The 27,565-nt window shown below is 48.8% G+C and overlaps 1 pseudogene across 1 annotated transcript in view; it reads left to right on the top strand.

Moving 5' to 3' along the window:
* Window positions 1-27,565, top strand: part of LOC309400392 (thyrotroph embryonic factor-like) — a 59,088-nt pseudogene that overhangs the window by 17,112 nt on the left and 14,411 nt on the right. The window contains exon 3 of the transcript XR_014176870.1: window positions 19,995-20,324. The product of XR_014176870.1 is annotated as a thyrotroph embryonic factor-like (transcript). The remainder of the gene's footprint in view (window positions 1-19,994; window positions 20,325-27,565) is intronic.

The following is a 27,565-nucleotide window of genomic DNA, read 5'->3' as shown; positions in this document are numbered from 1 at the left end:
GGTGTCCAGTTCCCTCAGGGTTAGTCAAAAGATCCCTCATGGAACAGGAGATAAGGCACCTCAAGGAGATCAGGGCCATAGAACCTGTCCCAGCAGGCCAGGAAGGAAGAGGGTTTTACTCCATCCTGTTTCTGGTCCCCAAAAACTCAGGAGGGTGGAGGGGGATATTAGATCTAAAGAGGTTCAATCACCACGTGACATATCGCAGGTTCAAGATGCAGTCCCTCCAGTCCATCTTGGGGTGCATCAGGCCAGGCGATATACTAACGTCCATAGACCTCAAAGAGGCCTACCTCCACATCCCTATCCGCAAAGCCCACCGCAAGTTCCTGAGGTTCTCTTACGCGGGCCTCCATTACCAGTACCGGGCAATGCCATTCGGCCTGTCATCAGCGCCCAGGACATTCACAAAGGTTCTCGCAGCCGTGGCGGCTTTTCTACGGTCACGTCCGATCAGACTCCACTGTTACCTAGACGATGTTCTCATTCTGTCATCATCGCATCAACAAGCTGTCAGCGACCTAGAACACACCATGCAGGCACTCCGGGACCACGGGTTCACCATCAACCTGGAAAAAAGTCATCTCGTCCCCACGACCAGACTGAAGCATCTAGGGGCTGTCATCGACACCACCTCGTGCACGGTATCCCTGTCCCCGGAAAGGGTGGCCAGCCTTCGGGAGATGGTCGTTCAGGTGCAGCAGTCACGTCTAGTCAAGGTGGTTCAGCTCTCACAGCTCCTCGGCAAGATGATCTCGTGCCTGTCAATCGTGCCTTGGGCGAGACTTCACTCCCGTCCCCTTCAGTGGCTCCTGCTCCCATATCAAAGAACAAACGAAAGCAGCTCAACAAGACTGATTCCAGTTCCAGCAGAGGTACGTCGCTCTCTAAAGTGGTGGTTGTCTCCGGCCCTGTTAAAGGGGTCGCCATTCAAGGAGCCAGTCAGGCTCACCATCACAACGGATGCCAGCCTGTTCGGTTGGGGGGCCCACTGCCACAACCAGCTCGCACAGGGCAGGTGGTCCCCTTCCGAAGCCGCTCACAGCATCAACTGGCTGGAGCTGAGGGCAGTCAGGCTTGCGCTGAAGCGCTTCCAGAGCACCGTTCAGGGCCACCACGTGCGCATCATGACAGACAATGTCGCCACCAAGGCGCACATCAATCGACGGGGGAACGCGCTCCAGATCCCTGATGAAGGAGGCGGAGCTCTTGGGTCGATGGGCGGAGAGGTATCTCCTTTCTCTTCAGGCGGAGCACATCTCGGGCACGAGCAACACCCAGGCGGACTGGCTGAGCAGATCCACAGTCGACCACTCGGAGTGGCGTCTACATCCGCTGCTGTTCCAGCAACTGTCCCAGAGGTTCGGCCTCCCGCTGGTGGACCTGTTCGCCACCGCGGCCAACGCGCATCTTCCGCGGTTCTTCACAAGGTTCCACGACCCGAGGGCGGAAGGAGTTAACGCGCTGCACGGCCCGTGGCCGAAAGGTCTGCTTTACGCTTTTCCCCCGCTACCTCTTCTTCCCAGAGTCATCAGGAAGATCCTAGCAGAGGAGGCAGAGGTGCTGCTGGTAGCACCGTACTGGCCCAGGAGAACCTGGTTTGCAGACTTGGTGAGTCTTTCGATCACACCACCGTGGCGGATTCCTCCACAGGACATCTCTCTCAGCCAGGGGGCCCTTCAACATCCAGAACCCCAGTGGCTGCAGCTGGCCGTCTGGCACTTGAGAGGGATCTCCTAAGCAGAGGCAAGTTGTCAGACAAGGTGATTGGCACCATCCAAGCGTCACGACGGCAGTCCACGACGCGCATCTACGACGCCACTTGGAAATCCTTCGCCAGCTGGTGCACGGCTCATGGTACGTCTGCGCCCCTTGCTTCGGTTCCTGTCATCCTGGACTTCCTGCAGGAAGGTTTGGACAAGGGCCTGGCACCTAACACCCTGAGGCGCCAGGCAGCAGCCCTGTCAACCATCCTCTCAGTTGAGGGCTACGCATCTTTTGGCCGGAATCCGACCATCCGCAGTTTCCTCAGGGGAGCGACCAACCTGAGACCCCCAGTGGTCCACAGATACCCATCTTGGGATCTCAATGTAGTGTTGCGGTCCCTCATCAGGCCCCCGTTTGAGCCCATTAAGACGGCCAGTCTCAGACACCTCACATTCAAGACGTTTTTTCTAGTCGCTATCACGTCTGCTCATCGCATATCGGAACTGGCTGCCTTGTCAGTCAGAGAGGACTTGTGTCTCATTCGTAACGACAGAGTAATCCTGAGGCTGGACCCTTCCTTCATTCCGAAGGTCAATTCCTGGTTTCATCGGGCGCAGGAGGTGGTCCTTCCGGATTTTTGTCCGCATCCTCGGCACCCGAGGGAAAAGCGCTGGCACATGCTGGATGTGCGCAGGACTATTCGCAGATACATCAAGCGCACGGCCAGTTTTCGGAAATCCGAATCTCTATTCGTCTCCTTTCAACCAGCTTCTCAAGGCAAGAAGGTCTCTTCATCTACCATCGGCGGATGGCTGCGAGCGTGCATTGCGCTTGCCCACGTTTTACAGTCCGTTCCTGTGCCTCGCAATATCACAGCACATTCGACTAGAAGCGCCGCCACCACAGCTGCCTGGTCTACACAGGCACCGATTGAAGAGATCTGCAAGGCGGCCACCTGGACTTCTCTGTCTCCATTTGTCCGAAATTACAAACTGGACAGTTTTGCATCGGCGGAAGGGGCCTTTGGGAGGCGTGTTCTTCAGGGCATCCATACCAGCGGAGCGACCCTGATGGCTGAGCCTTCCCGCCCTAGTGACAGTTAGCTTGGGCATGTCCCTTCTTTGGACTCTCCAGAGCAGCGCCCTGGAAAATGACCATTGTCTTACCTGAAGGGTCCTTTTCAGGGCGCTGCAACGGAGAGTCCACCCCGCCCTGGGGTCTATTCTCCGCTGGTGTTTGTGAAGTCACAGTGTTGTTTGTTGTTTCTGTTATTGTTGTTGGACTATTTTTGACTTGTTCCATATTAGACTTCCAGTTGAAGTTTCAGCGCGCAACTGTTCCACGTCTTCATTGAATAAATCTGAGGAGAGTCGGCACCAGAGGCGTGGCTTAAAGTTTCAATTCAGTTCTGGGCAGATTGGCTGTGTTTAACCCCTTCTTTGGACTCTCCGTTGCAGCGCCCTGAAAAGGACCCTTCAGGTAAGACAATGGTCATTCTGAAAACAAAATTAAAAATCAGATTTTGGAATAGGAAAAATAATGTTAAGTAAATCGGTCCAATTTCTACAACAAACCCAAGGTTATTAATTCAACAACTGCCTAAAAAATAATAATGGCAAGACATTTTAAAACGGAGTCTTTTTATCTTAAAAATATTAAAAGAATAAGCTGACAAGTTACGCAAACCACAAATGGAATGCTCAAAATCTCATTAATCTTTTCAACTGTGGCAAGGGCACAAAAGAGGAACAAAATAAATCAAATAAAAAACTTTAAGTAGTGGCAGACACAGACAGACGAACCCAAACAAAGGTTCCCCGTCAGTTGCCATAAATTAAGTAGCAAAATACCTCCGTGTGCATTTAAACAAAAAAATTTGGAGCAAAAAAGATTGTAACATTTCATGCAGTTTATGCTTTTTTTCTGGAACAATCTGCAATACAATACAATACAATAGTAGAGCTGGAAGGGACCCTGGAGGTCCTCTAGTCCACCCCCCCTGCCTAGGCAGGAAACATCACTCCCTGGGGCATGGGGGACACATACTCACATTCATACTGCAATCAGACCTTCATGCTTGCTCATGCCAAACAATCATAGGTATTTCAGGAACCCTTTTTTTTTTTCCACAAGCCACCAAGCTTATCAATAAAACTACCATAGGATTCACCATTAGCTTGCTTAATGAGAGTGAAACTTTTCCCTGCACCGGGGGTGTCATCAACCTTACTCAAAGCTGCAAAAACAGCCATCACAATCACAGGGAAAGCCTCCTCAGGGGTGCCATCTCGTTGTTGTTCTACTGTAGAAAATTGTCCTGAGCCATAAATCTGATCAGGTACTATTTGAGCTGTGCCCCTGGCAACCGCCTGTTGACGCCACTGCAAGTCAAAAACCAAATACTGGGCAGGAGTCAATATCATCCTCATCAAGCCCTTCCAATCCTCTGGTATCATCATACATCCGAAAGCAGTAGCTTCCAATACAGCCTGGGTATATTTGCTTTTAAGACCGTAGTCCTTAACTGCCAATTTAATCTCTCTCAAGGTCCGCAAAGGCAAAGGTTTCCACTGCCATCGCGGATTTAACTGTGCATCAACTTCTATACTGACAGGATAAGCGCTTGGTGACAAATTTATAGCTTCCTCTGTGGTTAATTCACCCTGCTGCAAAGCAACACTCAAAGTCTCTTCCACAATATTTTTTGCTCCTGATTTAACTAATTGTGGGTCACTAATTACGGGGGCAAAAGGAACAGACCCCGGAGTGGCAAGAGAGGGGAGAAGATGGCCATGATTACTAAGATGAACTTCAGGGGAACAGTCTGATTGTGCCTGTGGGTAAAACTTTATCTCTGAGTATGGAGGAACCCCCTCTGTGGGGAGAGGCAAAAGAGCATTCAAAGGTCGCTCCTGTGTTTCTATGGCTTCCATTACGGAGCGCCAAGCTGCCAAAACATCGGGGGGAGCTCGGGGCGTTTGATGAAAAACTGCTCCCAATTTTTTCCAGGTATCAACTTTAACACTACCTGATAAGGGATACGTTGGTATGTGTTCCCAAGTATACTGCAATAAGTTCTTTATTTCTTTCTCTTTCAACTGACATGCTTTCCCATTGGGCTGAAAGTAAAAATAATTTCGCCTAGTTATCTCCCTTATTTCCTTGACGTGCCTTAACTGGGCTGTTGAGAGATCGCTATCCATACTCACGTAGAATCAGAGTCGACCTGCGACAAACTGATGACAGCTTGCTTCCAAGTCCTGGCGAAAGTAGAGTAGAAGGCGGACGTATTGAAGGGAACCCTGCTGGATTCTCCCTTTCCAATCACGTCGGGGTCACCACTTGAGGGGATTTTCCCGGCTACCCATGAATGATACGGACACAAGGATTGTCCAAGGGATGAGAAGCCTCGGGCTATGCCCGACACCTTTTTATTAGAACATAACAGGAAGCTTTAAGCACTCAAAATGATTGGTTACATATAATGGTACATATAAGGATATAGTGACACATATAAGGAGTTTTACATATAAGGAGTTGTTTTTCGCCATACAAAGAATCCCTATTCCTCCTAGCCAAGAGCAACAGTTCCTTCTAGCCAAAACCACACGTCTTGTTATGTTTTAGCTAAAACCCACAAACATGTACAGACAGTTTATTCCCACAGGCCTGAGTGAGTATCTGAGCTCCCCGAGCGGAGGAAAAATTTGCCAAAAGCCCCCTCGGGGGCGGCAAGCTGCCCAGGCATCTGAGTGAGACAAGTATCACTCAGAAAAGGAATTCTGCCAGGCAAGCAAGAAGCAGAGGGCACAAGCCTGCCAAAGAGACTCACAGAAAGCCTGGTGGGGCTAGGAGCGGTTGCCATTAGCCCCCCAGGGGCGGCACACAGCCTAGGTCACTAAGGGCGACCTGGGTCACTCAGCAAGGACCGCCAGCTGCTCTGCAATGCTGAGCCTCTGCAAGCCTCACCAGAGCACAGCGGGAGCCTGGAGCAAAGCTCATTTATGAGACAACGCTTCCAGAAGGCTAATTCCACCCACAGCAAGGGGCGCAGCGGCCCTTTGAGCATAAGCCCGCCTTTCAAGCGTGGATTGAAGCCCCCTTTGAATTTCAGCACAATTCGCCTTGGGGACCATGTGCTCCAAGATGGCGACCCCCTGCTCCTCTGAGGACACAAGCCGGAATCTGGTCCCTGCAGCTATGACCAGCAGCCCTACCAGAGAATCTCCAAACAGGTTTGAAACCCCTCCAGGGGCATTTTCCTGGGGGGGGGGGGGGGGGCAGCAGCAAGGCTAAAGCAAAGCCAAGCACATTCCCCCCCAGGGCTCACAAGAGTACAAAATTCTGAACAGCCCAAGCCGTGTGCGTTTGTTTGGACCTCAGGGGGAGGGGCAGAGCCAGCTTCTTTCTGGCGCGAATCGCCCTCCTGAGGAGATTTCAAGCTGTGGGGGAGGGGCTCTAGCATGGGAAGGAGCCAGTTCCTCTCACCTCTGAGGGGGCGGAAGGAGGCTAAAGATGCCCCCACAGCTGCAGCTGGCCCCTTGCCAGACGCTTCCCCTAAGGAAAGGGGGCTGGATCCCCCACGGCAAAACCAAAGGAAACACTAGGAGCCCAGAGATAGATTCAAACGACAAAAGCAATTTTGCAATAAGGCTGCAAAAAGCCCTGCTCCAGTTTCTGATAAAAGGCTTCCCTGGGGCAATGTTCAGGGCTTCCCTCCCCTGGGGGAGGGGCAGAGAAGGTTTCCTTGCAGCTATCAAAGGATTTGGGAGGTTGGCTCTTGGCTAGCTGACACCTTTCTCATTCAAATTTCGCTTCCATGGAGACCTGCGTGATTCTAAATCACATGTATTTGGCCTTAACAACAGCAAATCGGACTGAATAGGTTGAGAAGGGAGAGTTTCTAACCTTCCAGAATCTGCTTCCTAGTATATCAGAGCTTGTGAGCACTTCTCCACAGACGAAAACAGGACTTAACCCCTCCCAAGAAAAACTAATTCTTAATATGAGAAGCAGAGGCACAGGGCACTAGAACTCATATGCAAGAAGGCTAACAGCGGGGGGGGGGGGGGGCTCCCTGGACTAGGACAGGAGGATATCATGCGCTGTCACTCATGCGCTGGTGACGTCTCGCCTGGACTACTGTAATGCTCTCTACATGGGGCTCCCCTTGAGGTGCACCCGGAGACTGCAGTTGGTCCAGAATGCAGCCGTGCGGGTAATTATGGGGAGATCGAGGTTCTCCCATATAACACCTCTCCTGCGCGAGCTGCACTGGCTTCCTGTGGCCTACCGGGTGCGCTTCAAGGTGTTAGTCACCATCTTCAAAGCGCTCCATGGCATAGGGCCTAGTTACCTGCGGGATCGTGTCCTGCCCCATACATCCCTGCGGCCCATTCGCTCACACAGAGAGGGTCTCCTCCGGGTGCCGTCCTCTAGAGATTGTCAGAGGGCAGTGCCCAGGAGTAGGTCCTTCTCTGTGGCGGGCCCTACCCTTTGGAACGACCTCCCCCCAGACATTAGGACAACAACCGATCTCCGCTCCTTCCGCAGGAAACTGAAGACCCACCTGTTTCGGCTAGCCGGCCTGGCATAACTCGACAACTTTTCCACCCCTTGGTCATTTTTAATTGTTAATTTTAGTTTTTAAACTTTTAATGTTATTGGGGTTTTAACCTTTTTGAGTATTGTAATTTATTTATTTATTTTTTACCTCCTCTGTATGACACTGTGCTGACTGTTGCTTGTGTACGTCGCCCCGAGTCCCTGTGGGGAGAGGGGGCGACTAATAAGTTTAAATAATAAATAAATAAATAAATAAATAAATAAATAAATAAATAAATAATAAATAATAAATAAATAAATAAATAAATAAATAAATAATAAATAAATAAATAAATAAATAAATAAATAAATAAATAATAAATAAATATAAGTCCAGGGATCTCACCCAGCAAAGCTGCAGAGGAAGACCCCTCACTGCAAGGGAGGGTGCCCATTGACACCCCGGGTCTCTGGGGCCCTGTCCAGGGAGGGCAATCACACCCTTTCTCAATGCCACCCCGGTTGCCTCCCCCCCTCTGGGTCCTCCCCCCCCCAAGCCAGCTCATCTGGATGTGCTGGAAGGAGTGCGAGCCAGATGCCATTCTTCAAAAATATTTGGAATTCATATATATATATATATATACATATACATCTCTAATTGACTGAAAGTTGGATTGTGAGTAGTATTGAACTGGATTGTTAATTCCCCACCATGGGTGGTGGCAGCCTTGCCTCAGCCCCTCAGGGGCGGCATACTGTCCCACTCAGGCCTTAACAGCCTAACTGTCATTTGACAGGGCCTTGTCATTGGGGCCTATTTCAAATGCTTATGCTCCATGCCACTAGTTGTCTATTGTGGCTTCCCCTAGCACAGGAGCATTCCGCAGCTCCTCACAGAATTGGGTAATGACAGGGACTCTCAAAGCAGCCGTGAGCACCTGCGCCATCCTTTTTGAAGAGCACCGAGTGCAGCGGAGACTAATTGGCCTAAATTGACTATTGGAACAGGGCAGAGGCCAATAGCTGCACCTGAGAACCTCCTTTGCCGCTTCAGGGCTTGGGGCTCTGGCCAAGGGTGGCAGCTTCCCCTGCACAGCCCACATATGGCGACCAGCCCTAGCCTCGACTTGCAGGCATAGCGATACCATCCCCTTCTGACCTAGGTTTTCCCTTGTGTACACCCAATTTCAGATATTAGGGCCAAGGCTCTGCAGCAGGGTAGGCCAGAGGTAGTTGACACCCAGGCAGAGGATTCCCCTGTCTTCCCTGTCCAGTCACAGGATGCTCAGGCCTTGGATTTGAAGGAAGCTTAATGTGGGAGGAAACCACCTCTGAGGAGGACGGTATGCCACCTGCCACTTCCAGCCTTTCTGGTCTCCTCCAGCCTTTTCTATTCAAAAACCTCTTATTCAAAGCTAAGGCCTCAGCCAAATTGTCTCGGAGGCGACTGTGCAACTGCCAGTGATAGCAGCAGAAAGGGTAGTTCTTTGTATTTGAGTATAATGCCAATAAAGATCATACTTACTTATATTTGCCGTGGAGGCAGAGGCAGGGCCCACACCAAAGTTCCTTCCTGATCTGATTAATAGATAGTGGGCATCTTCAACTTCAGGCCCAGTGCCCACCTCTAATGGCAGGACAAGGATATAGTCCAGGGTTTCTGCCACCTAGCGCTGAGGCTCTGGGGTCTGCCTTGCACACCTCTGATAATAGGCCGGGGCACTTGAGGAGGCTCTACAGCCTGAGGTCAAGAAGCAAACATGACTATAACAAGTTTCAGGCAGTGGCCTGGGCATTAAGAGCGGCTATGGCCGCTCCTCTCCCTTTTAATCTTTCTTGTCTGATCTGCTTTCAGGTTTACAGCAACTCCCTGCAGCGGACGTCAGAGACACCAGGACCTTAACAAAATGGTAGATTCAGAAGCAGGCTCGGTTTCTCTGTCATCAGAAAGACAGCTCTCTCTCAGACAGCTAGCCTCCCAGGTAGTCAGGGTGCATGGGGTGTCTCTAGTCACTCTGACCAAACTGCTAGACACCAGGGTGTCCACCATTGGCATTGTTCCTCAGGCTCGCTTCCTCACCAGGGACATCCAATGGTTTCTTTTGCCTTTCCAGTGAAGGCGCATGAGCTGCTCCCAGACCAAAGTCCTTCTTCCAGCAGAAGCTCACTGCTCTGGTGGACATCCCCGGCAATAACCAAGGGTGAAGTCTTCAGAGCGCCAGACCAGGTGACAGTAACAACAGATGCCAGTCTGTTCAGGTGGGGCGCCCATCTGCGGGCTCAGAGGGCACAAGGACAATAGAGCCAGGCGGAACTGACTCACAACATAAGCTGGTTGAAGCTCAAGGCGGTCTGCCGGGCCTCTGTTACAATTTTACCGCTTGGTCAGGGCAATCATATTTTAGTCCTCACGGACAACATCACCACCAAAGCTCACATAAGCAGACGGGGGGGGGGGGACCAAATTGAAGCCCCTCAGGCGGGAGGCCAAAAAACTGGGACAGGGGGCCGAAAGGAACCTCTTTCGTTGACTGCGGAACATATAGCGGGGGTGGACAATATCAGAGCCGACTGGGTAAGCCGGGCCGATGCGGACAACTTGGAGTGGGGACTGCAGCCAGCAATCTTTGACGAGGTGGCGAAGCACTTTGGACGCCTGGAGGTCAACTTATTTGCCACTCCTCCCAACACCCAGCTCCCGAGGTTCTACTCCAGGTACCAGACACGGGGTGGAGGGGGTGGACGCCCTCTGATGCCCATGAGCCCAAGGACTACTCCAGGCCTATCCTTCTTTGCCCCTGATTCCCAAGGTCATACAAAAATCCTTTGGGAGGGGGCAGAGGTGGTGCTAATTGCCCCACACTGGCCCCGGAGGCCGTGGTTTGCCGATCTCCAATCTCTCGGTGGACAGGCCCTGGAAGATCCCCCAGGAGAGGATCTCCCTCAGCCAGGGGTCGCTGGAGCACCCGGACCCTCAGTGGCTCCAGTTGACCGCTTGACGCTTGAGGGAAGACCACCTCTCCCCTAGGGTCATATTGACCATCCGGGTGGCCCGCAGACCCCCACAGAGCGCATTTATGGTACTACATGGCGGGCCTTCTCAACATGGTGCACCTCCAGGGGTCACGATCCGGTTCGGATCGCTGTTCCAAAAGTTCTGGACTTTTTCCAGGTGGGTCTGGACAGAGGTTTAGCCCCCCAATACAATTAGGAGACAGGTCTCGGCTATTTCATTGGTACTCCTGTGGGGAAGGGCTCAGGTGTTGACTTACCACCCTGTGGTCAGGCGATTCCTCAAGGGGGCATCCAACCTAAAGCCACCGACGGTACTCAGGTGCCCGTCCTGGGACTTGCACTAGGTATCGGACGCTCTGACAGGCTCTCCGTTGAACCATTATGAACTGCTTCGCATAAGTTTTGGACCCTTAAGGTGGCCTTTCTGGTGGCCATAACCTGTGCCAGGAGGAGATCCGAACTACAGGCACTGTCTGCCAGGGAAGATTTCTGCGTGTTCCACTAGGACAGGGTGGTGCTAAAGTTGGACCCCTCCTTCACCCCCAAGGTGTGCTTGGGCGTCCATCGCTCGCAGGAATTGATATTGCCCAATTTCTGCCCGGACCCTTCTCACTCATTAGAGAGGAAGGGGCACACCCTGGACGTAAGGAGGGCTCTGAGGATTTACCTTAGAAGAACCGACCGAACAGGAGATCCGAGTTTGTCCGTTTGTCTCCTTCCAGCCGGGGTCCTGGGGGAACAAGGTGACTTCCACCACCATAGGCAGGTTTGTTTGTTTGTTTGGATTTATATGCCGCCCTTCTCCAAAAGGACTCAGGGCGGCGTACATTAAAAAACACACATCCCAAAAGTTTAAAAAAAATTAAATCGGGGATTATGCGAAGCTCTGGGGGCAGCTCATTCCAGAGGGAAGGCGCTCCCACAGAGAAGGCTCTCCCTCTGGGGGTCACCAGCCAACACTGTCTGGCCGACGGCACCCTGAGGAGGCCAACTGTGGGATCGTACTGGACGGTGGGAGGCTACTGGTGGCATTGGTATTGGTACCCCCTACTAAGGGGGGTATTGGTACCCCCTACCAAGCACGGGGTCTGCAAAAACCCAGCTGCATTACAGCGCATTCCTCACGAAGCGCGGCCATCTCAATGGCCTGGGCCACTCAGGCCTCATTGTTGGAGATCTGTAGGGCAGCTACTTGGCCTCCCCCTCACCATTCGTGAGGAACTACAAACTGGACTCCTTTGCCTCTGTAGAGGCTCCATTCGGGCGCAGGGTGTTGGAGGCTGTGCACAGGGCGGAGGTGACGCCTCACCAGGCATATGTTTGTGCGTGTTTTTAACAGGCGTAACCCTCCCTAGGGACGTGTAGGCTTTGGTACGTCCCATCCTGGATACTCCTCCCCCTCACTATGGAGAAAGGGCGTTGGTACTTACCTGATACGCCTCTTCTCATAGTGGGGGAGGAGTATCCAGCCCCTCCCTGATATGGTTATGTAAGCAAAATGAGATATACCTGGTTGTCGAACTGTTCTGTTAGGTAGCAAGAAAGACATATGTTTGGTTGTTGAACTGCTCTATTAAAGGAATAAATAGACAAGGTTTGAAACTAAGTCAAAAGTCTGGAGTGGATGGCACAACGAGTCGGATAGAGTTCTTCGCCGATAACTGGGGTAGTACCTGGTGACCAGGGCGTGGCCTAAAGAGCTTATCTGACTCAGCCCAATCAAGAGACGACAAGGTCAACCCATCCTGGATACTCCTCCCCCACTATGAGAAGAGGCGTATCAGGTAAGTACCAACGCCCTTTCTGGGATCCTTCCAAATTCAGAACATAACTGATTGAAACAACATGATAGAAGCATGTGGCTTTGAACCGCAAACAGATTTTCACATTCCACATTTAAAAAAACCAGGTCGACTTTTTAAGATACCAGCTGCTGATTAACCTGGGGGAAACTTCATTTTGAGTTTGCATAAAGCCACCAAGGAGATCAGAGGTAGACTGTGGGACAGTACAGCAAACAGTAGAGATGGCAGAATATCAACACCCATACGTATGGGATTATTAGTTTGCATAACCACTTTAAAACTTTAAAAAGCTTGAAGTCGGGGTTATATAGTATGCCTCTGATTTTATTGGTCTCTGAAAAGCAGCATTTCTCCCATCAGCAATGTTTAGGAAGTGTGGAGTACAACTCCCAGAATTCCTCAGCCAAGATGCATCTTAAGGTTGAGAAGCACTACTGTACAATTAGAATAGTTCCCAACAAAGCCTTAATTATAGAATGCAGTGGGTAGGTGGTTTCAGTCTAGGTAGCATAAATGGTAGCTGGTACATACTTTGACTTAAACTGCCAGAATTGTTGTTCTAGAAACATTCTTGACTAACTATCCATGAACTACCTCCATACATGCAAGTGAATATCAGGAGAAACTAAAAAAGAATGAAAAGATAAGGAAGTCGATAGCTGAGAGGTGGTGGGTTTTCTCTTTGTGGGCACTCAAGCCGAAGCTGGAATACCATCTGTTTAGGAACCTTTAAATCTGGTCTTTGAACAGAACAGACAGATGGACGGCCTAAATTAATCTTTCCAAGTCTTATATTCTAACATCAAGCCAACTTTTTCTTCCTCTGAAATAACGGAGTCACTGAGGCACCTGTAAAAATCTTTGCTGTACAAGTAATCCTTGACTTACCACCATTGAGCCAAAAATTTATGTTCTTAAGTGAGACAGTCTATAGAGATTCACAGTCATCCAGGTCATGGTTGTCCCAAAGGTGCTTTTTCAGAAGGCAACTGGACTTTCTTGGGGTTTTTTTAAGTGCAACATTTGTTAAGTGAGTTTTGCCCCATTTTACAACCTTTTTTTTCCAAACAAAGTTTTTTATTTTTTGTTACAAATTTAAAATTCTTTTATAAACAAAGTGTTGCCCGGTTTTCCCCCTTTAACATTCTTTCATACACATAATTCATTTTACATTATATTTCCATTTCCAATTTTAGCCGTATTATTTTTTTCCCATATTTTCTGTTCTGACCCCCCTTCCTCCGTTGCCCACACAGAACACACTCCGGAACAGTACAAGGGAACAAGGTTTATTGCACAAACAGACAAGAGGTTCCGTGGCAGCAAGCCACCAAGACAAAACTCACAAGAACAGAACACAAAAGCAGCTATCCAGCTTGCTAGAATTCCAGACTAGAACTTCTGGCATAAGTCTTCTGTTGACTGCTGCAAAGGGCGTATGCACAGTCAACCCTTTTATAACCTGGAAAGGGAGCCTCCCAAACAGCAGCTGAGAGCTCTTTACCGCCTATAATTACGCCCACGCTCCTTGCGTCTGTGGGCGCGGCGGTAACGGGCGTCCAGAAACTCCCTGCTGAGTTCTGACTCACTGTCTCGTGAGTCTTCCCTGCTGCTCCAAGGCATGGCATCGGGAGCCCCCCTCCTCTGGCTCTCACCGCTGCTCCATGCCTCAGGCGCCTCCTGGTGGCCGACCAGACTCTCCGATCCCTGCTCAGCGTCCGAACCCTGTCCAGGGTCCCCCACCTCCTCTGGGGCTGACTCGTAGGGACCCTCACTCTCGGAGTCTGGTGGCAGCAGCAACGGCACCGGCTGGGCCACAACAATTTTCCATCTTAGATTTCATTTTTTCTTAACACATAAACAATATTATTTGTCCCTTCAGAAATAAACCAAGTTTATCATTTCATTTTCCATCTATTTACTATAGGTAGCATATATCCGCAAATTCAGTTTTTATATAGTAAACATTTTACTTAGTTTCCACAGTTAATGTTAATATGATTCCCTCACATCTTAATTAGCTACATATCATTACTAGTATTAACATTTCATTTTATTCTACTGATGTATTCCTTTCTTTCCCTTTCTCCTTGTCTAATCCTTTTCTCTTATTTCATCTCTTACTCTCTTTAATGTTCCACTTTCCATTAAATTTTCTAGTTGTCCTTTTACCCCCTGTTCTTAGCTTCTTATTTTCTTTTTATATGTATTATGTCTTCTGAATCTTTTCTTTCACTTTTCGATAGATTGTTTGAATAACTCCAAGACAGAGTGGCTGTGGTTACCAGCGCCTCGGTTCAACCAGTGGACTCCATCGCTGGCCATAGGGGGCGAGCAACTGCCCCCTGTGGAACGGGCGCGCAATTTGGGCGTCCTCCTAGATGCCCGGCTGTCGATGGATGACCATGTGGCAGCCGTGGCAAGGGGGGCGTTCCGCCAGGTGCGCCAATTGCGCCCCCTATTGGACCGGGACGCCTTACGCACAGTCACTCATGCGCTGGTGACGTCTCGTCTGGACTACTGCAATGCTCTCTACATGGGGCTCCCCTTGAGATGCACCCGAAGACTACAGCTAGTTCAGAATGCGGCCGCGCGGGCTATCATGGGGAGTACTAGGTACTCCCACATAACACCTCTCCTGCGCGAGCTGCACTGGCTGCCTGTGGTTTTTCGGGTGCGTTTCAAGGTGTTGATTACCATCTTCAAAGCACTCCATGGCACAGGACCTAGTTACCTGCGGGATCGCATCCTACCGCATACATCCCTGCGACCAATTCGCTCTCACAGGGAGGGACTCCTCCGGGTGCCGTCCACCAAGCAATGCCAACGGGCGGCGCCTAGGAGTAGAGCCTTCTCTGTGATGGGCCCAACCCTCTGGAATGACCTCCCCCCCGATATCAGAACTACTACCGACCTCCGCTCCTTCCAACAAAAACTTAAGACTCACCTGTTCCAATTAGCTGGCCTGGCCCATTTATAGTCCCATTTATACCTCCTGGCAAATATTTTACCCTGGGATAGTTTTTAGGGGTGTTTTTTAATGTATTTTTAAATTTCTTAAAATTTTAGATCTAACTTTAACTATTGTACAGTAAACTATTGCTACCTCCTCCTGCCACATCTATATTTATTTTATATTTATTTTATATTTATATTATGTATATTTCTGTTTTTAATATGACTGTACACCGCCCCGAGTCCCTTCTGGGAGAGGGGCAGTCTAGAAATCAAGTTAAGTTAAGTTAACCATCCCCAAGATTTCTCTTTTGCGCTTCCCACTATTTCTCACTTTGTTTTTGGCTTGTTCCTTTTTTGGATACTATTTCCCTTTTTCCTCTCTGCTCTTTCTGTGCCTCTATAAATCTTGATAAAATTGTCTAACTGGTTTTTATTTTCAGCTTCTTTTTCTACAATGTTAATTTTTTGTTTCTCATTTGTATTCCTCTTTGCCAGTTCCTCTCCTGTTGCCTGTTCTATGTGTTTCAATGATTTTTCTGGCTCTTTTTCTGGTTCTTTATTACCTTTCAGTGTTGCACGCGCATCTTTTAACATTTCAAGTAGTTCTTCATAATCCCACACTCCATGTTCAAATTTAACAAACTTTTAATATCTTTATATTTTACCACAATTAATTTAATCCCTCTTCTTGTTTCTAATTTTAATATCAAGTCCCTGAAGTAGTCCAATCCACTTCAAAAGTTTTTTTATTTTCTTCCTCAGCCGTAGACAAACAAAGTCAAACAATAGAGAAGGACCATACACTCTGTAGACATTCTCAGTATATTCCACTTATCTTTTCTGTGGTCAATGAGGTCATGTTTTACTGCAAGGCTTTGTTTCAAAATGTTGCTGTACATCCTTCCTCCAGTAGGTGGCTTTTACAATCTCACAATACAATTGAATCAATAGCTTGTCAAAAGTTACCAGAAACCAAAAGCTCTAAATCCACACAGAGAATTTGCTCTTTCTTCTCCGAATCTTTCCCTTTTGGCCCATTTCCCCCGCCCCCCAGCCCCCAGCAGCACTCTATAAGCCTCCATAAGGCTATGTATGCAATTTTTTTGACAAAAAACAGGCCTGTTTTTGTGAAAAATGGGGCGTTTTTGCCCCCCCCCCCCCCGGAGCACTCTGCAAGCCCCCTCAAGGCTATTCATGTCTCTTTTTGGGGGGAAAAAAACGGGAGGTTTGCAGAGTGCAAAAACTTTTTTTTCTCCTTTTGGAAAGCTCTTTAACTGATTAATGAGAATTACATTGATCAAGTGTTGTGCCAGCAGAAACACCTATCTACTGTATTTCTCTCTATCTCTATTTTTCTCTCTCTATCCCTCTACCTACCTACCTACACTCTCTACCTACCTATCTACTGTATTTCTCTCTCTCTCTCTCTCTCTCTCTCTCTCTCTCTTTCACTCACTTTATCTACCTACCTACCTAACTACTCTCTCTCTCTCCCCCTCCCTACCTACTGTATTTCTCTCTCTTTCTCTCTCTCTCTATTCCTCTATCTACTACCTACTTTTTTTTTAAAAAATTGCCTCTTCAAAACCATGGTGCGTCTTATACTCCGAAAAATACGGTAGCCGTTGCTTTTAAGCTTGGGGGGAAAAAATTTAAGCTCCAAATTTAAGTTCCTTTACCCTTGAATCTGCCAATCTTTCTCTGGTCCCAACACTCCGTCCTTAACACCGCTCCTGCTCCAAGCATTAGAAGATGGTCACCACCCCCGCTGTCAATCTGGAGAGCTTATTTCCAACCTGCCAGGGAGCTTGCCTCGCTCCATGTGGTCATCCGAAACGCCTCTCCTTCACCGTCCCTTCAGGCCGGTTGCCCAAAGACCTCTCAACAACAGTTTGCCGACTGGTTTTTCACATAGCGCCTCAGAGCTCGCTATTTCCCCAGCCATTCTCGCCGCAACGCTTCCAATACAACCTTTCTTGCCACACTTGTTAAGTGAATCATTTCTGCCAATTGATAATTTAGTATGGTTGTTAAGCGAAACTGGGGTCCCCATTGAGTTTGCTTGTCAGAAGGTTGCAAAAGGGGATCACATGACCAGAGGACATAGCAACGGTTGTAATATGAACCGCTTGCCAAGCATCTGAATTTTGATCACACGATCATTGGGGTGCTACAAAGGTTGTAAGTGTGAAAAATGTTCACAAGTCACTTTTTTCACTGCCATTGTAACAGTCACTAAATGAACTGTTTTAAGTCAAGGACTACCTGTACAGTTATTGTGATTATCAGCTTGGAATGATTATTTTACTTGGCACTTTACAAGTCTCTCCACCAATGTTCCCTCTAATTTTTTTTCAGTGTGAGCAGAAAAGTATAGTGTTTGAGCAGCATGTTTTCATGCCTGAGCACCTGAATTTTTTTCATAGATGTCACCTAAGACAACTAAATCAGTATTATTTGAAACTCAGTTATGTTTATTCAAGGTACCCGCTTAATTAAAAGTGTTATATAATATCAGTATCACTTAACAATGCTCCTGCTTAGCAACCAAAATGTTGGCTCAGGAACTCTGGCATTGAAGTGTGCAAGTCTTAAAGCTGTCAAGTTACAAGATCCTTGCACCCCTAACCATTTAGGGAAAAAAACCCCAGGGGTCTTCAAACCTAACAGCTTTAAGACTTGTGGACTTCAACTCCCAGAATTCCTCCTCCAGTCATGTTGCGGCGACATCATCTGCGTGGATCTGCTCCATCTTTGGTTTTTTCACCGGGGGCAGGGCTGCTGCTGAAGATGCTGACGAACCCCCACCGCCACCAGAATAACTGCTGCCGCCTCCTCCTCCTCCAACAGCACCACCACATTTGCTGCCCAGTGCTGTGGCTGAAGTGAACCCCCAAAGCCCCTGCCGCCACCAGAATAACTGCTGCCGCCTCCTCCTCCTCCAACAGCACCACCACATTTGCTGCCCGGAGCTGCTGCTGAGGTGAAGCTGCCAAAGCTCCCGCTGGTGCCTCCACCCGTGGCAGTGGCGGTGGCGCCTCCCCCTCCGCTCGGAGCACCTGAGCTGGGCCCCATGTTACCCCTGCCGCCGCCGCCACTGTGCTTTTGAGAAGCCATGAGGCCTTTTTTTCCTGCTCCCGCACCCCCCCCTCCGCTGCCTTCCTACTGGCTCCCGTGGCCTCATGGCTCTTCAAAAGCACGGAGGAGGAGGAGGGGCCCAGCTCAGGTGCTCTGAGCGGAGGGGGAAGTGCCGCTGCCACGGGCAGGGGCACCAGCGGGAGCTTTGGCGGCTTCACCTCAGCCGCAGCGTCAGGGAGCAAATGTGGTGGTGCTGTTGGAGGAGGAGGAGGAGGCGCAGCAGTTATTTTAGTGGCGGCGGGGGCTTTGGGGGTTCACTTCAGGCACAAGCGGCTAGGACTGGCTGCCCACAAAGGACCTCCCCAGGCTTGCTTTGCTGAACACGGGGCGACTGACAATAGTTTGAGCGGGCGTGGCCGGCGCAAACTACCGTCATTCGCCTCGCGCTCATCAAAACAAGTCCGGGGAGGTCCTATGTGGGCAGCTCCCCAGCTTCCAGAGCCTGTGACAGTAGAAATCACTGCACGGCAGTTGCAAACTGCTGCGCAGTGTTTTCTTGCCATGTGCACGGCCGCGCAGCTGCGCACCTTAGAGGGAACATTGCTCTCCACAGCACACTTTAATCCCTGTAAGTAACTTAATGGTGTAGCCATCCCTTTGATTCGAACAGCTGTGCTAAGTGTAATTTACCTAACTTGCAAATTATAATAACTTAGTGCTAATTAGTTTTTATTTTTTACATTGCTTTCCGTATCCCTTCCAGACAACAAGTTCATCTTGACTTTGTTGAATAATCTTGCCCTAAGTAGGCTAGACCTGATAAGGAAAATTTGGCACTCTGAAGCCTCCAGTTGTATGCAGGTATTGCTCACTTTATGACCATAATTGGAACTGGAACTTCCATTGCTAAGTGGGCAGTTGTTAAGCGAATCCAGCTTCCCCCATTCTGAATTTTCATGTCAAAAGCCCCTTGGGAAGCTTGCAAATGGTGATCACATGACCCCTGGACACTGTAACTATTGTACATACATGCCAGTTGCCAAGTGCCTGAATTTTGTTCATGTAACCACTGAGACAGTCATAAGTATGAAGGCTATCTTTTTCAGCATTGTTATAAGTTTGAACAGTTGTTAAACTAATGGTCGTAAGATGATGAGTTTTAATGTTTTCTGCTTTTGAAGGATTAACTTTTGGTTTGGGAAAGGCTCTTATTGTTGCTAAAGGCATTTTGTATTCCCTTTGAACTGTATTTTCCTTTAAAACAGAGGTGGGGAACAATGGCCCTTTTGTGATTTGTGGACTTCAACTCCCAGAATTCCTGAGCCAGCATAATTCTGGCAGTTGAAGTCCACAAGTTATAAAAGGGCCACAATTCCTCACCTCTTTAAAAGACTATCACCTTTGACTGAACGGCTTAAATATGTGTAGCTGTGATTTATATTCATTTATTGCTTTTCCATTTCCTCTTCACATTAGGCCCTTCTTTTTTTAATTATGAGCTGCTTTGGCAGATATGACCCTTGTCCCTTTACAGTACAAAATTTAAGCTTTAATGTGTGGTATATCGAGGAAACAATAATTAATTCATTAATTAACTACTCTTCTTGTCAAAGTCCACTTTCTTTCTAGAAGACTTTTATGTATGACTTTGGCACAAGCTTTGCAGTTTTTTTAAGCATCTTATCGCAGATTTACCACCTTCAGCCTTCTCCTCGCAGCATGAGCAAATTCTGGTCTAATTTTCCAGATTCTGACTTTCCCGTTAATTGCCTGTCTTGTTTTTGATTGCATTTCAGTAGATTCCTATTCTTAGCTCATACACATTGCACACATCTTATTCTTTAACCTGTGTTTCTCCCTTTGCCTGCTGCTTCTGTTCCATTGCAGGTGTGATCAAAGACAAGGAACATAAAATGGAGGACGATCTGAGCATCTCAAGACCTGGGCACTGTGCATATCGGGGGTCCCTCCTGTGGGAACGCACCTTGCCCTACAATGAGATTGAATACATCGACTTGGATGAATTTTTGCTGGAAAATGGTTTGCCCCCAAGTCCAGCCCATCAGTCCTATTCCCCAGGCAGCCAGCCCACCACCTCACCTTCCAGTGGGGTAGTGGTGGATCTTAGTCGACCAGCTTCTTGTGCGTCATCAGTCTGTTCTTCATCTGGTGAAGGTCTAGTTGGCAGTGATTATGACCAAAACTGCAGCAAGACAGGTAAATTTGGCTGTATGTTGTGCAAGAAGATGGGGGGGGGGGGGGGGTGTAGGTGAAAACATAGTGATTGGTTCCTGTGGTTCTCCTGCTTTTGGGATGAGATTTGTAAGAGAGCTGTAAGAATCTTCTTTTAACTCTTTCCCAAAGTCTGTTTTTTTCTATAGAAGAGTCAGGTTTCCGAAAGATGCCCTAATTAATTCATGAGCCTCGAGCCAAGTTTCAAAAGAAGTCCAGTCATTTATTAGAAACAACATTTCAGCAATACCCCATTGGAGTCGGATCTGACCTCAAGTAAGTTACGGATGAACTTTGTTCCTGTTTCCCCTCTCCCCTCAGTCTGTGTCATAAATCACATTATCCAACTGTTAGGGTTCTAAATACCATGCAGAAATAAATCATTGTCCAAGGCAAAACATCCTTAAAGGTGCAATTTATTCCGCAGGCATGTTAGCACGGCTATGGAAATTCCAACTCGGGAAGTACATGCTCTGGGTTCACCCAGTTGAAAGTTCATGATCTCTCCCCACACCCACAAATCCATCACATGTTCCAATCATCATCTTCCACTCTGGCATGTACACCCATCTTCTTCCGGCCAGGTGTCGAGGTGCTGAGACAAAAGATGACCTTGGCTTCTACAAAAGAATGTCAACAATCCATTCTACAATCCTACTCCTTTCTGTTCCCCCCTCCCAACTACTACACTAATGAAACAGCATAGAGAATTATTAAAAAGTGTGGCAGGCCAAAGATCCTAAAAAGAATATAACTACAGGCCTGACAGGCGGCCTCTCCTCAAAAGAAAAACGTTTCCTGCAAAGAGAATAACATAAAAGTTAACATAACAAAATTAACCACCTCTTCTCCACCCAGGGGAACCCCTTGACTTCTCGGGAAACTTCCCATTGAATTGCTTTACTAACTTCTCCACTTTTAGGTTCCCACTGTTCACCCAATTAGCTTCAGACCAAGGGTAACCCTTCCAATGCACTAAGTACTATAAGCAACCCCTATTCAGCCTAAAATCTACAATTTTTTCCACCTCAGATTGTGTTTCCCCTTCCATCACTAAAGGAGGAGATTGAGCTTGGGTGGATGCTCTTCTGTTAGACCCAATTACTGGTTTCAACAAGCTACAATGAAATTCTGGGTCAATTTCCCCTAGACTTCTGGGTAGACTGAGTTGAACTGTAACTGAGTTAACTATCTTCACTATTGGGAATGGACCTAGAAATTTTGGACCCAATTCCTTGCTAAGCATTTCTAATCTTATGTATTTGGTAGATATAAAAACATTGTCCCCCACACGGTAGGGGTTTAGGAGCGAGCGATGTTGATCATCTTGCTTCTGGTAGGCTTCTGCCGCAACTGCTAGAGCCTTCTTCGTATTCTCCCATCCTTTCTTTAGCATGTCCATCCATTCACTCAAAGACATGAAAGAAGGAGGTTCTCTAGGCAACTCAGGCATGGCAACAACTTCCATGCCACTGGTAATCTGGAAACCCGCTAATCCTCTGCTGCTGTGGACCGCATCGTTGTACGCCACTTCGGCGAAGGGTAGCAAGTCCGACCAGTTGTCGTGCTGATAGTCCACAAAACACCTGATGTATTGTTCCACCACCGCATTGGCTCCCTCTGCTGCGCCGTTCATGCTGGGATGAACCTCTGAGCTCAGTTCTTGTGTGGACCCAATAGATCTCAGGACCTCTCTCCAGAACTTGGCTGTGAACTGGGCTCCGCGGTCTGAAATGATCCTCTTGGGTACTCCATGCAGGCGATAAATGTGTTTCACAAACATTTTCGCTAATTCGTTTGCGGATGGCAATCCTGAGCAAGCAATGAAGTGTGCCTGCTTAGAAAACAAATCAATAACAGTCCAAATTACTTTATGCCCACTGCTGTCTGGGAGTTCCATGATGAAGTCCATTGCGACCTCTTCCCATGGCCGTTTCGGGCTCACTGCTGCAGGTGCTGTAGGTTCTGGGCTCTTGGATCCAATCATCCACGGCTGGCCTTGTTCCTCCTCCGAGGCCTCCCCCTTGGTAGGACTCTTCGTCACCTGAAGTTGGGGGTCCTCTTCCAGAGGTCGGTTGGGCATTTCCCCCTCCGAGGCCTCCCCCTTAGTTGGACTCTTTGTCACCTTCAGTTGGGGATCCTCCTCTGGAGATTGTTTGCCCTTTTCCTCTTCCGAGGCCTCCCCCTTGGTAGGACACTTTGTCACTTTAAGTTGGAGATCCTCTTCCAGAGGCTGTTGGCCCAGATGACTTTTCTGTGCGGGCATCTGGGGCCCTCTCTTAACCACCGTGGCAATTGGTACACACATTTGTTCTTCGGCAATTCCCTCCTCCGAGGCCTCCCCCTTGGTAGGACTCTTCGTCACCATAAGTTGGGGATCCTCTTCCAGAGGTCGTTTAGGCTTTTCCCCCTCCGAGGCCTCCCCCTTAGTTGGACTCTTTGTCACCTTAAGTTGGGGATCCTCCTCCGGAGAATGTCTGCCCTTTTCCTCTTCCGAGGCCTCCCCCTTGGTAGGACACTTCCTCACCTTAAGTTGGGGATCCTCTTCCAGAGGTTGTTGGCCCAGATGACTCTTCTGTGGTGGCATCTGGGACCCTCTCTTTACCGCCGTGGTGGTTGGTGCGCACGTTTGTGGCATTGGGGCTGGAGCCAAGCACTCTGACGCTCTGTGGCCAAGTTGACAACAATGGTGGCATTTAATTGGGCCCCACGAGGAATGGAACCTAGTTACCTCTCTAAACTCAGGAACCGTTTCATCACACTGCCTTGCTCTCCAACTTGCAGCTGCCCCCTTGGTAAACCCTTCTTCCATGGTGGAGATTGCTTCTCTGTAGGAAGGTGGAGTAAGAACCTTTTGGGGCATTGCAGATGCACCTTGTCCCGCTTCCCATCTTGCAGGCCTGGCTTTGGTAATCCCTTCTTCCATGTTGGTGATTGCTACTCTGTAGGAAGGTGGGTAAAGAGCCACTTGGGGCCTTGCAGGCGCACATTTTCCCGCCATCCACAATGCAGGCCTCTGTTTGGTAATCCCTTCTTCCATGGAGATTTCTTCTCTGTAGGAAGGTCTGGTAAGAACCTTTTTGGGCCTTGCAGGGGAGACTGGAACCGGTGGGGAGGTCAATCCCTCGGTTGGCCACTGCCCAGCTTTCTGCCATGGTGCCATCTGCTGAGGGAGGGCAGTTGCCCACTGGCATCCCTCACATCCATGACCTGGGGTTAAGACCCATCCCGGGGTTGCCTGCTTCACAGGTTGCAGCTCAACCAATGATGGCTGGCTAAGGGGTTTTACGTGCCAAAGACCCTCCTGCTGGCTTGGAGGAGTTATGGGCCAAGTAGGTGCCCTTTGCTGGCTTGGATGATTTCCCCATGCTGATGGCAAAGGAGTTGGTAAGTAGCATCTCTTCCATCCAAGTCCTGGGAGGAAAGCCCAATTTACTGCCCAATTTGCTTCATTTACTGGTTGCAGCCCCATTTGTGGTGGCTTGCAAGTGACAGATGCTGGAAAAATTCCTTCTTCCTGCCTCCTTTGAAATTCCCATTTTGAAAGGGAATCTTTCTCCCAGCTAGTTGCAGGGTGATAAGCCATTTCATTTATTGCCGTCTGGAAGGAGCCCAAACCTCTGTTCTAGGTTTTTTTTTTCCCAAGCCTTGTTTCCAAGCTGGGGGGAAGGAGGGGGAGCATGCACTCACAATTTGCTGAAGAAATATTTCTGCGACCTTCCTTCGTCTTGTCGTGTCTCCTCCTGCATTCCTCCTGATGCAATTAAACTGGAAGCAGCATTCCATTGCCTTTGAAGTTCCGCACTCAGCTTCTTATCACCAAAAGCTTCTCATTTATTCTTCGCTGATATTTACGCTGTCCCGGTCAGCATTGGGAATGCCGAGACCCCATCACCAGATCTTCCATCACCAGCCCTTCCCCCTTGATAGGGGGAGGGAGCTAGTGAATTATTTTAAAGTAGAGAGTTGGAATAATGTTAGGGTTCTAAATACCATGCAGAAATAAATCATTGTCCAAGGCAAAACATCCTTAAAGGTGCAATTTATTCCGCAGGCATGTTAGCACGGCTATGGAAATTCCAACTCTGGAAGTACGTTCTCTGGGTTCACCCAGTTGAACGTTCATGATCTCTCCCCACACCCACAAATCCATCACATGTTCCAATCATCATCTTCCACTCTGGCATATACACCCATCTTCTTCTGGCCAGGTGTCGAGGTGCTGAGACAAAAGATGACCTTGGCTTCTACAAAAGAATGTCAACAATCCATTCTACAATCCTACTCCTTTCTATTCCCCCCTCCCAACTACTACACTAATGAAACAGCATAGAGAATTATTAAAAAGTGTGGCAGGCCAAAGATCCTAAAAAGAATATAACTACAGGCCTGACACCAACAAGGTTATAAAGGCTATAGAATTCCACACCTCACAAGCCTGCTGTGGTAATCTGAGATTCGACTCTAACCGAAGGTATGCATGGAATGTGCTCCCCAGTTTCCTCACCATGGCAACTTGATAACAGACATGGAAATGCTTTATGAGTTGACATTCGGCTCCCCTCACTTCCCAAAAGTGACCTGTGCGAAGCGACTTGATTAAGTATTGGAGTTGTCTCCTGTGCCACCTCGAATCAAGGATTGGTTGCACCTCATAATAGGTTTGGCCCCATATGACCACAGGGTCTGGGGGCTTCCGGGGTAGTGTTTTCAGGGTCGATCCAACCATGGGTTTTAAGAGGCTACTATGGAATACCCGGTGAATCTTCTCTAGCAGTCGGGGCAGTTTCAATTGAACTGTGACTGGGTTGATGATCTTTACTATGGGGAATGGTCCCATAAACTTTGGCCCCAGTTTCTTGCTAGGGAGTTTTAACCTCAAATACTTCGTGGAGAGGTAGACCTTCTCCCCCATCTGGAATAGCCGTTGCGGAGCTCAGTGTTTATCTTCCTTTTTCTTATAGGTTTCTGCCGCTTTAGCTAGCACTTTTTTGACATTCTCCCAGGTTGCTTACAGTGTTGACATTGTCTCTCTCTGTCTGTGAGCTAGCGGGAGGTATAGGCGCAGGGCTGTAGGTTTCCTTGGTTGTTTCTTTGGAGTAGCACTGCTCCCACTGCCACGTTGCTGGCATCTGCTTGGATAACGAAAGGTTGTTTGGGGTCAGGATGCTTCAGTACCGGTTCCTTTGCAAACATTTCCTTTAGTGTTTCAAAAGCCTCTTGGCAGGTTAGGTCCCACTGTAGAGGTTGCCCTGGGTGGGGTTTCGTTCCTGGGCTCCCTGTCTTTAGGAGGTCCGTCATGGGTTTGGCAATCTTCACGAAGGAGGGGGTGAATTGCCTGTAGAAGTTCGCGAACACTAGGAAGCTTTGTAGCTGACTGCAGGTGCAAGGGGGTTGCCAGCCTAGGACGGCTTGTACTTTGGCTGGGTCTATCTCTATTCCCTCATTTGACCTCTCTCTTTCGTGTCCGGTGGCTTTCTCATGTCGTTTGCGCGCAATGTGCCATCGACTTTTATTGCTACTCGGAACCACTCAGTCGGTTCGGGATGTCCCAGTAAGCGGTTACATGGGCAATCTGCTTGTCCAGACAGCCACTCTGGTAAAGGGGGTAGCCTTCCAATGATTCTCCTAAATTCATGGATGTGTTCCTTGATGGGTCGCCCCCTCTGCCTTAGGTTTCCGAGCTCATCTTCTGCATACGGGTCCTCCTCCACCTCCTCAAATCTGGCCTCTAGCAGTCGTAGGAAGTCATATACGCCTTGCAGTTGGAGGGCTCGCCTCTTGTGGAGGGTGGCTAGCCATTCCCTTGCTTCTCCCTCTAGACCCTCTGCGATAGTATTCACCATGGCTCTGGGGGATGGGTAGAGGTGCCCATAGCAAGCTAGGTGGATCTCAGCTGAGTCAAGGAATAGGCCTAACTGGTCTGAGTCCCCATCAAACTTTCCCCTAAACCAGGGCAGTTTGTTCAGCACTGCTCCTCCCTCCCTCCTGTCAGCCTCTGTATGCTTGTGCTTGATAAGGCTGGTCATGTTTCTCAGCTCTAGTTCAGAGGGAGGGAGGTGGTTGTCTACCCTGGCAGCCTGCCTGCTGTGTGGAAGAGGCACTGGTTGCAGCCTCCTTCTGATGGGTGGAGAAGGGGGGCTGTGTTACTGTCTGCTTCTCTTCACTTCAAAAGGATGCACTCCTCCTCCCCTCTTTTTTGGCCTGCATAATGGCCCCTCTTCACGGAGCGTGGCCTAGTCAAATTCCTCCCTCCGTTGCTCTGCGGAACTCCCCAGGGGCTCCATCAGGGGCTTTGGGAGCCTGGCTTGTTTCCAGTCCCACATCCATCCACTCTTCCCAGCTCGCTCAGGGCCCTTCCCTTTTTCTGGGCATTGGGGTGGAGGAGCTCAACCTCAGCTGCTTTAGGGGTTAACTTCCACAAATACTCATCTCTTTTTGCTTCGGTTGCTGGAGCAGGCATCTCAGCTTTGATGTCTGAGGTTAGGGTTGAACTGTGGGGTTCTTGTTGCTCCCTGAACTTGGTGGTTTTCTTGCAGATGTTTCATTGCCCAACTAGGTAACATATGTACTGATGGTGTTACCTAGTTGGGTAATGAAATGTCTGCAAGAAACCACCAAGCTCCGTGAGCATCAAGGATCCCACAGTCTGGTTTTCCCCCCCTCAGCTTCCAAATATTTTAGTTGTCACAGCCAGCATACATTGATTGTAGGCCTAAAACCATAGATACTGTTGGAAGTAATGTCCTTCTGGGTTCGCCCCCAAGTGGGGAAAAATACACTGGAGGCATGGAGGCTGCTTACAAAGATGGTTTAATGGAGGACAGGACCACATGGCTGGAGGTCCTGGGGAAAAAGGTGATCACATGCTTCCAGGTGTTGGGTGAAGAAGAAGAAAAGGGAAAAAGAAGAAGGGCTTGCAGGGCTTTTTATAATCTGTTCGGTCCCACCTCTCTGTTTCCTGTTCCTGTGTAAGAAATGTATTCTGATTGGTTTCAGACTCACATGGGCCTATGCAAGGGCAATCCTCTGTGCTGAGTTTTGAATCCAGGTTTCGTTGAGTTCAGATGCCATGTGGTCAGTTATATTACCATGCCTTTATTACCTTCCCCATGGAGGTGAAGGGGAGAAGTCTTTTATTATGTAAAGTGGACTAGCTCGGGCTTTAATGGCTCATGGACAAAAGGTGGGGGCAGGAAGCTGCGGGGAGAGTTACCTTGTCCTTT

Source organism: Natrix helvetica, assembly GCF_964273705.1.
Source record: "Natrix helvetica genome assembly, chromosome: W".
Taxonomy (NCBI): Eukaryota; Metazoa; Chordata; class Lepidosauria; order Squamata; family Natricidae; genus Natrix; species Natrix helvetica.
The sequence above is the reverse complement of the archived record's forward strand: the minus strand, read 5'-3'. Positions and strand labels throughout refer to the sequence as shown.